We start from the raw sequence: 13,533 nt of genomic DNA, 5'->3' as shown, positions 1-13,533 counted from the left end.
GGGTGTTCTTAGTTGTTAGCAAAGAAACAGAAATCCTCACTGGCTGACTTAGAAAAATAATTATTCAAAAGGATTTTGTCTCACTTACAAGATCATTGAGATGGCTGCAGAATCAGTCCCAGGAAACTGACTGTGCCTGACCCCATTGTAGGTACTCGAGAAATATCTCTGAAGGAAATAAACAAATGCCTCCACCCTCTTGAAACTTATACTCTAGGTTAGGGTGGGGGAGAGTGAGGTATTAGGAGACAGACCATATCAATGGATACCATAAAGAAATAAGTTAGGTAAGATGATTGTAGGTGATAAATGTTTTAGAAAAAAGGAAAGCAGAGTAAGCAGAATGTGTTAGGGTTCTTCAGAAAAACAGTCAGGTTGACACATAAAATTAACCATGACAGGAGATAAGAAGGGTGGGTGTAGAGGGGCTTACACGTGCAATTTTTAAATGATGTGGTCAGGAAGGTATCATGAGAAGGCTGACATTCAAGCAAAGATTTGCAGAAGCATAGGAATGAGAGATCTTGTTGTGGCCATTGCAAAACATACAATATGGCACGTGGACCATTTCAGAAGGCACAAGGAAATGATTTCTGGGATTGGGGAGGGTGGGAGGGAGGAAGGAATGAAGCCTTATGGAGAATAAAGAGATAAGGGGGTTAACTGGGAGCATGGGGCTTTTTTTGCTAATTGATATAAACAGAGAAAAGGGGCTAAATGAGAGTATTCCTGGATGGATTCAAGGCAGAGAGTGTGGACTAGGGGAAAATAAATTTGGGGTAGCTGTGTCTTAGGCTCAATTTGCAGGTCCTTTCTGGCCCCTGAAAATGGCAGCAAAGGCCCAGGGAGAGAGTGGCTTCAGACTCAGTGCACTTATTGGACGAGATGTCTGCTTATTTTGGGTTCTTAGGGTCTGTCTGATTTTTTTTTTTTTCTATCTTGTTGCTGTGTACTTTTTTTTTCTTTTTTTCTTTTTTTTCTTTTTATTTTTTTATTATTATACTTTAGGTTTTAGGGTACATGTGCACAATGTGCAGGTTTGTTACATATGTATCCATGTGCCATGTTGGTTTGCTGCACCCATTAACTCGTCATTTAGCATTAGGTATATCTCCTAATGCTGTCCCTCCCCCCTCCCCCCACCCCACAACAGTCCCCGGAGTGTGATGTTCCCCTTCCTGTGTCCATGAGTTCTCATTGTTCAATTCCCATCTATGAGTGAGAACATGCGGTGTTTGGTTTTTTGTCCTTGCAATAGTTTACTGAGAATGATGATTTCCAGTTTCATCCATGTCCCTACAAAGGACATGAACTCATCCTTTTTTATGGCTGCATAGTATTCCATGGTGTATATGTGCCACATTTTCTTAATCCAGTCTATCGTTGTTGGACATTTGAGGGTCTGTCTTAATATGTTAATAGAGTTGAGATTTTTGGAGAAGCTGGTGGTTATTCCCAGTGTGCAGACCTCTCTCGACACTTGACGACAGGGTAGAAAGTCTAGGTGATTTTGGTGGAGTCATCTGACCAGCTGCATCCAGGTCTTGTTCCCATCCCTATTCTCAAAGGAGATTGGTAAATAGAATATGTGACTCAAGATGCAAGGTCCTCAAACATTACACAGGGATTTGGATGCTGGACCACTGAAAAAGAAGGAAGATATTTAATGTATTTTTTAGTCTAGCCTTTTTACAATGTAATGAATTTTGGGTTCTTCATAATACAAACTCCTCTTCTATCATTTTCTTTATAGTTTATTTGTTGAGGAATCTGGGCCCTGTGCCCTGTAGTTTCTACCATCTGGACCTGCTGAGTGCATATTCATGGTGCTGTTCAACATGTTTCTCTGTTCTCTGTATTTTCTGCAAATTGGCAAATGAATTTAGTCTTTTTTTTTTTTTTTTTGAGATAGAGTCTTCCTCTGTTGCCCATGCTGGAGTGCAGTGGTGTGATCAAGGCTTATGACAGCCTCAAACTCTCAAACTCCTGGCCTCAAGGGATCCTTCCAGCTTAGCCTCCTGAGTAGCTGGGACTACAGGCACACACTAACATGCCTGGCTAGTTTTTAATTTTTCTTTTTTTGTAGAGATAGGGTCTCATCATGTTGCCCAAGCTGGTCTGAACTCTGGGAATCAAGTGCTATCCTTCCACCTCAGCCTCCCAAAGTGCTGGGATTACAGCTGTGAGCCACTGTGGCTGGCTTGAATTCAAAGTTTTGATCTGACTTAAATGAAATCTTTTTTTTTTTTTTTGCAAGATATACGAAGTGTTATTTCATTAGGAAGCAAATAATGTCTGGTTATCTTTTTTCGGGAGGTATTTTTAGCTACTATTGATGCCATATGCCTAGATCAATTAGTTTTGGGTTACAAAAGGATAGTTTTTAAAATTCCACATATTATTTTTAATTTATTATATTTCAACTTTAAATACACTTTATTTTTTAGAATAGTTTTACATTTACAGAAAAAGTGAGCCGATAGTACAGTGTGCCTATATTCCCTTCTCTCCGTATAACCAGTTTCCCGTTACTATCTTACGATAGTACAGTATAGTTATTATAATTAATGAACCAATATTGATATAAGATTATTAACTATACCTAATGCCCTTTTTATGTGGCAGGATACCATCTTAGTCTGCTTGGGCCACCATAATACTGTTACCAAAACATTAGGGGTTTGGTCTAGGTCCTGCTCCTTGCTGCACAGAAAGCCAATCACTGAGACAAGTATTGCCAAGGAAGAAGGCTTTAATTGGATGCTGCAGCTGAGGAGATAGGAGGTGAGAGTTCAGTCTCAAATCCATTTCCCTGACTGACTTAAACTATGGATTTATATAGCAGGGGAGAACTGTAACAATGTGTAAGAAAACAAGAACTAGGGAGGGGCAAGGAAGCAATCGTGGTGAATGAGGGGTCGCACATCTGGTGTGGTGATCTGGTGAGTTTCAGTTCTTTAATACTTTGAGGCCTGAAGGTCCTGTCCAAAGGAAGGAACACAAATAGAACAAATATAAGTTTCAAGCCTTAAGACCAGAAGGTCAATTTCTATGTTTATCAAAAGATCAGGCTATAGGACTAGTGGGTTGGTTTCTTCCAGTTCTGGAAGCTGGGAAGTTCAAGATCAAGGTGTTAGCTGATTCAATTCCTGGTGAGGGCCCTCTTCCTGGATTGCATGCAGCTGCCTTTTTCCCATGTCCTCACATGGCAAGGAGAGAGGGCAAGCTCTCTGGTGTCTCTTTTAAGGGCATTAATCCCATCATGGGGGCCGCACCTGCGTGATCTCATCTAACTCTTATTATCACTCAAAGGCCTGCATATCCAAATACCATCACATTGGGGGTTAGGGATTCAACATATATGAATTTAGGAAGAATACACATATTCCATCCATAACAACCATAATACATTTAGTCATCATTTCTATTAGGCTCCTCTTGGCTGTCACAGTTTCTGAGACTCCTTGTTTTTGATAACCTTGAGAGTTTTTAGTATTGTAGAATGTTCCTGCACTGGGGTTAGTCTGATACTTTTCTCATGATTAGACTGGGGTTATGAGTTTTGGGGAGAAGATCACTTTTCCCTTCCCCCTGCCAGAATCTGGAGGGAATATTTCTCATATCTTCACTGTAGAACATGGTGCGGTTCCTGGACATAAGACCCATGAAAGACTGTGGCCTTTAGGACTTTCTAACTCTCATACTAGTCCATATTTATTCAGTCTCCTGCAGTCTGTCAAAATTACCAGGTAAGTATTTTTACCAGTTTGTGGCTCCAGAGGCATCTGCTCCCGGTGAGACCTTGGCTGTGACTCTCTGTATCCATCTGTCTCTCCAGATTTCAGGGTGTCAAATTGCCATGCAGCTTCAGTCCTCTGAGTGTTGATGGAGAGCCAATGATTTTCAGTTTGTTCAGTTTTTTTCTTCTTGTAAATACATGAGTGATGATTTCCAAGCTTCTTACATGCCCAGGCTGAAATCAGAAGGCTCAGTCAATTTCTACTTATTAGCTTTGCTTTTTAAGGAGAGAATTTTTTTAAAAAATCACCTGTTAGATTACCCTGGGGTACAGTTATTAAAAAGGAAATATAAATTCCTGAATCTTTCCCTGTCTTTATCTTTATTCTGGCTAATGAATTGGTTTCCTATTTCCCTTAAAAGTGACCAGTTAGCTCATGGATATCATTATCAACTCATGGATTTAAATACATTTAATAAGTTTCAATCCACTGTAATTATCTTTATTTAAGCTCAAGCTATTCCATCTTTGAACAGTAAGATCCTTTCAAGTTAGCTCCTCAGTCTTTTGGACATGACACTAGTGCTTTGACAGATTTCTAGCTATCTAGCTATAAATCAGATATGACAAGATGGTTCAGTCTCATCTTGAACACTTCCTGAACTAATTTAAGTATTTTAAGAACATAATCTGTATGGGCACTAGGGATTCTCATTCCTAACTGCATTAATCAATGATTCTAAGACTCAATGTACAGAGAAATATAGGTAGACACACATATACTTACATGTACACACATAAATATGATACCTTGTACATGTATACTAATATTTCCAATTTAAATTTAGTATTATAAATATTTTATTTAGCCAATTAATAATATAACCATATCTTCTTTCTTCCATACCGAGTATCCTGGTTCTTAAGCTGTACTTCAAATATCAAGGCTGTAGAAAAACAGTTTTTTTGTTTTTGTTTTTTGGTTTTGTTTTTTGAGATGGAGTTTTGCTCTTATTGGCCAGGCTGGAGTGCAATGGTGAAAAACAGTTTTGACTTACAAGAATCTAGGAAATTCTGGACTAATTAGCCCTTTTTGAGGAATCTACCATTGTAAGGACTATAAATCATGCTGCTATAAAGACACATGCACACGTATGTTTATTGTGGCACTATTCACAATAGCAAAGACTTGGAACCAACCCAAATGTCCAACAATGATAGACTGGATTAAGTTTGAGGGTGAGCATTTTAAAACATAATGATGTACATTGAAGACTTAATGGCAGGAATGATGGTGGAAGACTAATGCACAAATGTTACATACTGTGCCACAGATGATTCACCATAAAAACCGCATGAGAATGGCCCTCAAACACATAAAAAATGTTGAGCCTAATTAAAGAGAAATGGAACATCGAGCTGCTGTTTCTCATCTATCATATTGGCAAAGATTTAAAACATAATGACACTTTCTTTGGTTAGGCTAGGAAAAGCAGACACTCTCATACATTGTTGGTGGGGAACTGTAGAAGATATAACAATAGTTGCTAAATATTGGAAATAAATAAAATACCCAAACATAAAAAAGTGGGTGAATAAATCTGATATACCCACATAATGAAGTACTATGCAGCTATGAAAAGAAAACAAAGCATTAAAGAGGAGCTCTCTATGAACCAATTAGAGTGATTTCCAGATTATTCTGATAAGTGACAAAAGCAAAGTACGAAAGAGTGTCTATATTATGCCACCTTTTTGTTAAAAAATAAAAGGATTTAAGAAAACACAATGGTATCTGCTCATTTGTGGAAAAGAAATTAAAAATAGTAAACCAGAAGCTAAAGATATGGGTTACCTACAGGTGGCGATGAGAAAGGGGTGGAAAGAAAGGAGGAAAGAGAATGTATTACCATGGATAAGAAGGGAGAAACACTTCTCCAAGCACATCTTTTTGTATGTCTTTGCCTCTTAGGAATATAGTGACAGTTTTTATATATCCTCCCTCACTCAAGTAAATAAATAATTTGAATCAACTGAGATGTAAGGAGATCCAAAATGGAATATGAACACTAACAATCTTAAAAATTAACAAAATAATCACACCAAAGGGGGTGCAAAAGAATTCACGTAAGTAACCTTGGCAAAACAGTATTTTTACTGGCTACTGTAAAGCTAAAGACAAAAATAATTATACAAAAACACTGTACTCTGTTTAGTAAATCTGTTTCTCATAGGTGTTTGGATTAGCAATTTTATAGCTCTTTTGTGTGTATACTATGATTGAGTAAATAAGTGAATATATTGTAAATAGATAATGAGAGCCAGATTCTCACTATTGGAGAAAGAATATAAAAATAAGGAAAAAGGGAAATCTAGAATGAATGTTCCAGTGTTGAGTTGGAATCAGAGCTATCCATATGAATTCAGGGTTTCATACAGAGAGTTAAACATAGAAATATAGATGTATGTGCATGAATGTGTCAGTGCACATACATGTATTTCACAGCTCTGTCTGCTGAGAGGACCTAGGAGTAATGACATCCCAGTAGCAATGAGCATGTGTTGCACCCAGTTATTAGTTTCTGAACACCATTCTCCAATAAAATAAATGAGTAATTCTTGGAAAGTGGTTAATTCTAGGAGTGAGCAGCAAAAATACAAGATAAACTTGGTGCCAGGAAATAATGAGGAACTCACAAAAGATGGCACATACCAAAGGCCACAGGACGAAGCACTCAATAGCCAAATGTGGAACAATTTGAGCAACAAAATAAATAATGATTGTATTGTCTTATAGCCTATAGAATAAAACAAAGCATTTGTGAGTTCATACTTACATAAATGAATAATCAAATAAATAAATGGAGGAGAAGCAACAGCTCCACCTTACACCTTACAGTACAAATTTAATTAATAAATGTCAATGGAAGAGGGAAATGTAAACACAAAATTAGGCAAATACCACAATAATAATTGTTGCAGGTAAGATGCACTGATGGATTCATGGGGAAATGTTTGAGAAGAAAAAAGATATTTAAATAGTGTCAAAGTATCTTTCCCAAGATATTTATCAATTAAAAAGGGAGAGATAACTATAGTAGAGAATCCTGGGAGACAACACCTTTATCAAGTGTTCAAAGTTAACATCACCAGTAATACGACACATTGACCTCATGTACTCCCTACTTGTATATTACATTAAGAACTAAACATAACTTTTATGGTATTCTTGACAGAAAATGCAAAACCTCAATATAACTATCAGAAAATATCAAACAAACCGAATTAACAGATATTCTACAAAAACTAATCAATACTCATAAAAACTGTCAAGGTCATGAAAGACAAGGAAAGAATGAGGAACTGCCATAGTTTGGAGGAGACATAACTACCAACTACAACATGGTATCTGAGATTACATCTTGAAATAAACAAATAAAAAATGGCATTAGAAGAAAAATTGATGAAATTAGAATAACATATACAGTTTGGTTAATAGTATTGTACCAATGTTAATTTCCTGGCATTGCTAATTGCACTACAATTATGTAAATGGTTAACATAAGGAGAAGCTGCATATGATTTCTCTATACTATTTTTTGCAAATATTCTATGAGTTTAAAATTATTTCCAAATAAGAAGTTGAAAACACATAGCAAAAAGACATGCCACAGTATGAGAGAAAATAATGGCAACACATATATGAATATGAAAAGACTCATATCCAGAGTACACTATAGATCAAATAGAAAAAGACAAACAATGTAGTAGAAAAATAGGCAAGAGACTTGTGTAGGTACTTTATAAGAGACGATATCAAAAATTCCAATAAATCCTTCAAAAAGTCCTTAATTTTATGAATCATCAAAGCATTGCAAATTAATACCACAATGAATACCATATTCATTCACCAGAATGGCTAATGTAAAAGATGGACAAGATTGTGATGGGTCAAGATGCAGAGCAGCTGATACTTTCATACACTGCTGGCCAGAGTATAAATAGGTACAACCACTTAAAAACTATTTGGCATTATCTACTAGAGTGTTTTATATATATATATATATATATATACACATACACACACACACACACACATATATTTCATATATATTATATAAAATATATAATTCATATATTATATATATATAATTTGACCTAATAATTCCACTTCTAGGTATGTACCCCATTAGAAATGGGAACATATGTTCACCAAAAGATGTGCCATAGCCAAAAACTGGAATCTACTCAAATGACTGTCAACAGTAGAATGGATAAAAAGTGTGGTAATCATACAATGGAATAAAATACAACCATGAAAATTAGTGGTACACAGTACAATATGAATGACTCTCACAATCATAAAATTGAGCTAGAGAAGCCAGACGTACATAAAGTATGTTATGAAATTATTGACATGAAAGTCAAAAAAAGACAAAACTAGTCTGTGGTTTCAAAACTCATGATGGTGATTATGTTGGGAGAGGAGGCAGGAGTAGGGTGGGAACTTCTGGGGATCTGGTAACCATCTCTTTATTGATCTGGGTGGTTTATGGGTATGTTCCACTTTGTGATAATTTATGGAGCTGTACTCTTGGGATTTTTGCACTTTGACATATGTATGGTAGACTTCAGTATAAACACTTTCTTTAAAACTGTTTTTTCTTTAATAAAAACAGTTGTTAGCTGCTTAGGGATACAGGTAAGGTGATACCCAGATATCAGCTGGAGTCACCCTTTACTGGATTCCACCCCCACCATCCTTTTTGTGTGGGATGGGATAATAAACATTTTCCCCCAGTATCTACACACTTCTATCTCTGATTTTCTGCTTCTGAGAAATTCTCTCTTTTATTTCCTTTCTTTTTTTCTATTTTCTTTTGTATACCTTCAGTTGATCCTGATGGGGAAGAAAAGCTCCCTGCCTTAATTTCTTCTCAAAGCACTCACAAAAAGCCAATGTAGGTCATAGACTTTTACTGATGATTTAGAACAAATGGGGCAAGGCAAGAGGCTTATGCAGATTATTTAACTTAAATATAAAGTTCTGAACTTTAAACTCTTTTCCATTATCCTTATCCTCTCTTCCCCCCACAATCTTCTGCTGGAAATTTTTCAGTTTATCTCCTCTTGTTGAATTGCCATTCCCCATCATGTTTGTTTTCTTCACCAATCTTGTGTTTTTCCTTCTCTTCCCTACCTAGCTTGTTGAGATCTCCCAAACATATTTTAAAAATTACCTTATCTCGTGCATCAGCTTTATGGCCTTAACCCTGGAAGCTAACTCCCCATACCAAGCATGTCTCATCAAATTGGCTAAACCAAAACAGTCTTCTTCCCAGGACATGGATAAACTACTGCTTCCCAGGCAGACTTATGCTGATGGCCCTTAAGCTGACAACCTCTTTTCACTTTCCTCGATCCTTAAACTATGTGTGTGTGTGTGTTTGCTTTTTTAGAGACAGGGTCTCCCTCTGTCACCCAGGCATGATTATAGTTCATTGCAGCCTCAAACTCCTGGGCTCAAGTGATCCTTCTGCCTCAACCTCCTGAGTAGCTGTGACTACAGGCATGTGCCACCACCCTTGACTAATTATTATTTTATTTTTGTGGAGACAGGGTCTCTGTAATTTGCCCAACCTGGTCTCAAACTCCTGTCCTCAAGCCATCCTCCCACTTTAGCCTCCATAAGTTCTGGGATTATAGGCATAAGCTTCTGTGCCCAGCCTCTTAAACTGTATTTATTCACACTTATTTTCCAAACATGTAGATCCCAGTGCACTGTCTTCAGTTTAATTTTAAAGAATTAAAAATTATCCTTTAATTAAAAAATGGAGACAGCATAAAGACATGCAAGAGCTTAAAAGGACAGAGTTGGTTTACTGTTCTTTTGTGTCTTTTTTTTCTGAGGATGAATTCATTCCTCGATGACCTTATCACATCTTTACAATCTGTTGGCAAACTAATATCATATTAGTCTGTTTCCATGCTGCTGATAAAGACATACCTGAGACTGGGCAATTTACAAAGATTAATGGATTATACTTCCACACGGCTAGGGAGGCTCACAATCATGGTGGAAGGCAAGGAGGGGCAGGTCACATCTTACGTGGATGGCAGCAGGCAAAGAGAGAGAGCTTGTGCAGGGAAACTCTCTTTGTTAAAACTGTCAGATCTCGTGAGACTTATTCACTATCACGAAAACAGTGCAGGTAAGACTTGCCCCTATGATTCAATTACCTCCCACCGGGTCCCTCCCACAACATATGGGAATTCAAGATGAGATTTGGGTAGGGACACAGCCAAACCATATCAAATGTCTTCATTCATATTCCTCTGTCTTATGTTTTACTTCACAAGAATTACATTTGTAGTTGCCGAATGGACATTATTACACAGAAGTCTGTTGTTACAACCATTTTATCATATCTAAAACCCAATTACCCAATTAATGTTTTGTTTGTCCACAACACTGGTCCACAACACAATTACATCATGCTAACTGTACCGGATAAACAGATAGTGGAAAGTACTTTGGATACTTAGTAAAACTGATGAACAGCAGAGGACATGAAATAAACATTGATTTATTTTAAAGGCTTGTCACATTAATAAGGTTTTTTGTTTGTTTGTTTTGTTTTGTTTTTGAGACAGACTTTTGCTCTGTTGCCCAGGCTGGAGTGCAGTGGCGCGATCTCGGCTCACTGCAAGCTCTGCCTTCCAAGTTCATGCCATTCTCCTGCCTCAGCCTCCTGAATAGCTGGGACCACAGGCGCCTGCCACCACTCCTGGCTAATTTATTTCTATTTTTAGTGGAGACGGGGTTTCACTGTGTTTGGTCTTGATCTCATGACCTGGTGATCTGCCTGCCTTGGCTTCCCAAAGTGATGGGATTACAGGAATGAGCCACTGTGCCTGGCCAATAAGGATTTTATGAGTCCAGTGGTTTGGGGCAAAATGGAACATCCTTTCTAAGATAAGGGACAACTTGCTGTTTCTTGCAGCCATTCTCATTGCAAAAGAAGTGTGATGCTTTTCAGCCCTCTGGATTTTGAGGCTGCTTCTACTGCATGTGGGAATACTGCTCTGGCTCACATGTCACATGGCTCAGAAGGCTACCAGTTTTGAGAAGGACCCAGAATGAGGGAGAATTGTGTACCAGATCCAGACTCAGTGAAAGTTGTTGTGACCCTTGAGCCATTTGTATCAGCAGATCTGAGAGTCCTAAAGGTATCCACAGTGGATGAGGATGCAGGTGGAAGGTCTAGCAAGCTCCATCAGGGGAGTCACAGTTCAGACACCTACCATCAGACACCTAGAGCTGGGGCATACCTGCTGTAGCAGAGAATCAACAACTTGCTGTTTAAAAGCAGTTCCTAGTGTGTTCTCGAGCCCTTATAGAGTCTGAGTGTCTGCTGTTAGGACCTCAGTGACAATGATTTAGAGAAAAGCTGGTTGGGAATCTGAATGTGGAACGATCCTTTGAGATACCAGACATCTGTCTCAGACCCCAGAGGGGGCAGTAATATATCCTGACCAGAAATAACATCCGCACTGGATGTGTTTGCTTTTCTTACCTGCAGTGCCTCAGCCAGCACCATCATGCAAGGAATTACAAAATGCCAATCATTGATATGGTATCCCAACTAGCAATGGCTGAGATCGAGGTCCTTATTTTATGACAAGAGACATCTGGTACCAGACTATAAGTCTTATTGCTCAGAAGCAGCTCAACTGAGGCACCAGCAAAGTGGATTGTCATTATCTAGGATGTGGTATGTTTGCTCGTCCAGTATCGGATGTTTGGGGCAGAGTCATTAGAATACTTGGGTCTGGGAACCAAAGCACAGAAGAAATACAGGATCCTGTTGATGTAGGAGGTGGGACTTGACTCCAGATGCAGGGCTGCGACAATGGACCAGATTAAGGACTAGCTAAAACAGGGCCAAGGTGAAAGCAGCTGTCAATCAGATACACCCATCAGTGTGCTATGCCAATTTACCATTGCCATGGCAACACTCAGGAGTTACCACCCCTTTCTGTGACAATGACCCAGTGACCCAAAAGTTACTACTGCTTCCCTAGAAATCTCTGCATAAACTGCCCCTCGTTTTGATGCAGTTAAAAGTGAGTATAAATATGACTGCAAAACTGCCATGAGCTGCTACTCTCTGCCTATGGGGTAGCCCTAATCTGCAGGAGTAATCACAGACTTGTAACACTGTCAGAGCTCTAACACAGTTTTCCATAAAGTTGTTTTCTTCTACCTCTGGCTTGCCCTTGAATTTTTTCCTGGGAAAAGCCAAGAACCCTCATGAACTAAGTTCCATTTTGGGGCTTACCTGCCCCCATCACCCTCGCCATCACGGTGACCCTCTTTTGGAATTTGTGTTTCCCATTTCTGCTCTGCCAGATCAAGTGTCCCAGTTCTCAGGGAAGGGAACACTTCCACTAAAGCACATAGGAAAGAGTACTCTGAACGTAAAGTTCCAACTAGCAACCGGCCACTTTGGGCTTCCCGTGTCAGCAAGAAAAGGAGTAACCTAAAGTAATCAACTCTAATTGCCCTGAAGATGTAGGTTTGCTGTTACATGATGAGAACAGAGAGAGGTATATCTCGACTACTGGGTATTTCTGGGATGTCTCTTGGTGTTTCTGTGCTCAGTGACAATGGTGAATGGATATGTAACAACCATAGTTTGAAAAGGGAAAGTTACTAAGGCTTAGACTCTTTAAGGAAGAAGAATTAGGTCACCACACTAAGCAAGCTAAGGCGCTGTCAAAGGTTGAAGGATTTCTAGAATGGGTAGTGGAGGAGTGAGATGAGAAATATCAATTTCAGTCTCAGAACCAACTGCAGTAGCTTGTCACAATAAGCCATGTGTATAAAGTCCTTACAGATACTGCTGCTGGTTTTGACCTAGAAGGGAACCCTATGATGGGCTTGACTTAATGGATCATAACTGCATCTAAAAAACACAAAGGATGAGGCCAGGCGCGGTGGCTCACGCTTGTAATCCCAGCACTTTGGGAGGCCGAGGCGGGCAGATCACGAGGTCAGGAGATTGAGACCACGGTGAAACCCCGTCTCTACTAAAAATACAAAAAATTAGCCGGGCGTGGGTGGCGGGTGCCTGTAGTCCCAGCTACTCGGAGAGGCTGAGGCAGGAGAATGGCGTGAACCCGGGAGGCGGAGCTTGTAGTGAGCCGAGATTGTGCCACTGCACTCCAGCCTGGGCGACAGAGCGAGACTCCGTCTCAAAAAACAAAAAACAAACAAAAAAAAAACACAAAGGATGGACTACATCATACCTTTCTTGTGTGTCACTTCATATCTCCCATGTAGATATCCACCAGCTTTCCTCAGGAGCTTCTTGACAACACCTCACTCAGACCTGCTGTCACTTTTTCCCCAGAACATCTCTGATGCTGCAACACAGGATGTTTGCATGAACCCACTTAGCTTTCACGAATGTACAAACCAGAACTGCAGAGATGACAGATCTGTAGGAGCTTTCTTTACTAATGGGGGAAATGGGGCCACGTCATAAATGCTTTTCTCTTTTTTTGTTCCGTGTTCGGACAATTCTGAGACATGTTCCATGAGATTCCTGAGAAGTTCCTGGCTACATGGTGCATCAGCCCTCCATAGTGATGGCCAATTCAACATGCACTCTTGGATTACTTCCCTTTCGCCTGTCTCAATCCTCATGCCCCCTCCCTTTCTCACTTGTATCACTCCCTAAATAAACTATCTGTAGGTAAGGCTTTGTATTAGGGGTTCTTTTTAGAGA

At 39.2% G+C, this 13,533-nt stretch overlaps 1 long non-coding RNA gene across 1 annotated transcript; it reads right to left on the bottom strand.

Annotated features, from left to right (window-relative positions):
• Positions 1-2,844: 2,844 nt before the first annotated feature.
• LOC131381835 (uncharacterized) lies at positions 2,845-13,240 on the bottom strand. The gene is made up of 3 exons (XR_009210799.1): positions 13,052-13,240; positions 3,764-3,973; positions 2,845-2,981 (listed from the first exon to the last, which is right to left on the bottom strand). It is a non-coding gene; the product is annotated as an uncharacterized LOC131381835 (long non-coding RNA).
• Positions 13,241-13,533: the final 293 nt, after the last annotated feature.

Source organism: Hylobates moloch, unplaced genomic scaffold (assembly GCF_009828535.3).
Source record: "Hylobates moloch isolate HMO894 unplaced genomic scaffold, HMol_V3 SCAFFOLD_2, whole genome shotgun sequence".
Classification (NCBI taxonomy): Eukaryota; Metazoa; Chordata; class Mammalia; order Primates; family Hylobatidae; genus Hylobates; species Hylobates moloch.
Note: the sequence above shows the minus strand (reverse complement) of the source record. Positions and strands in the feature narration are given on the sequence as shown.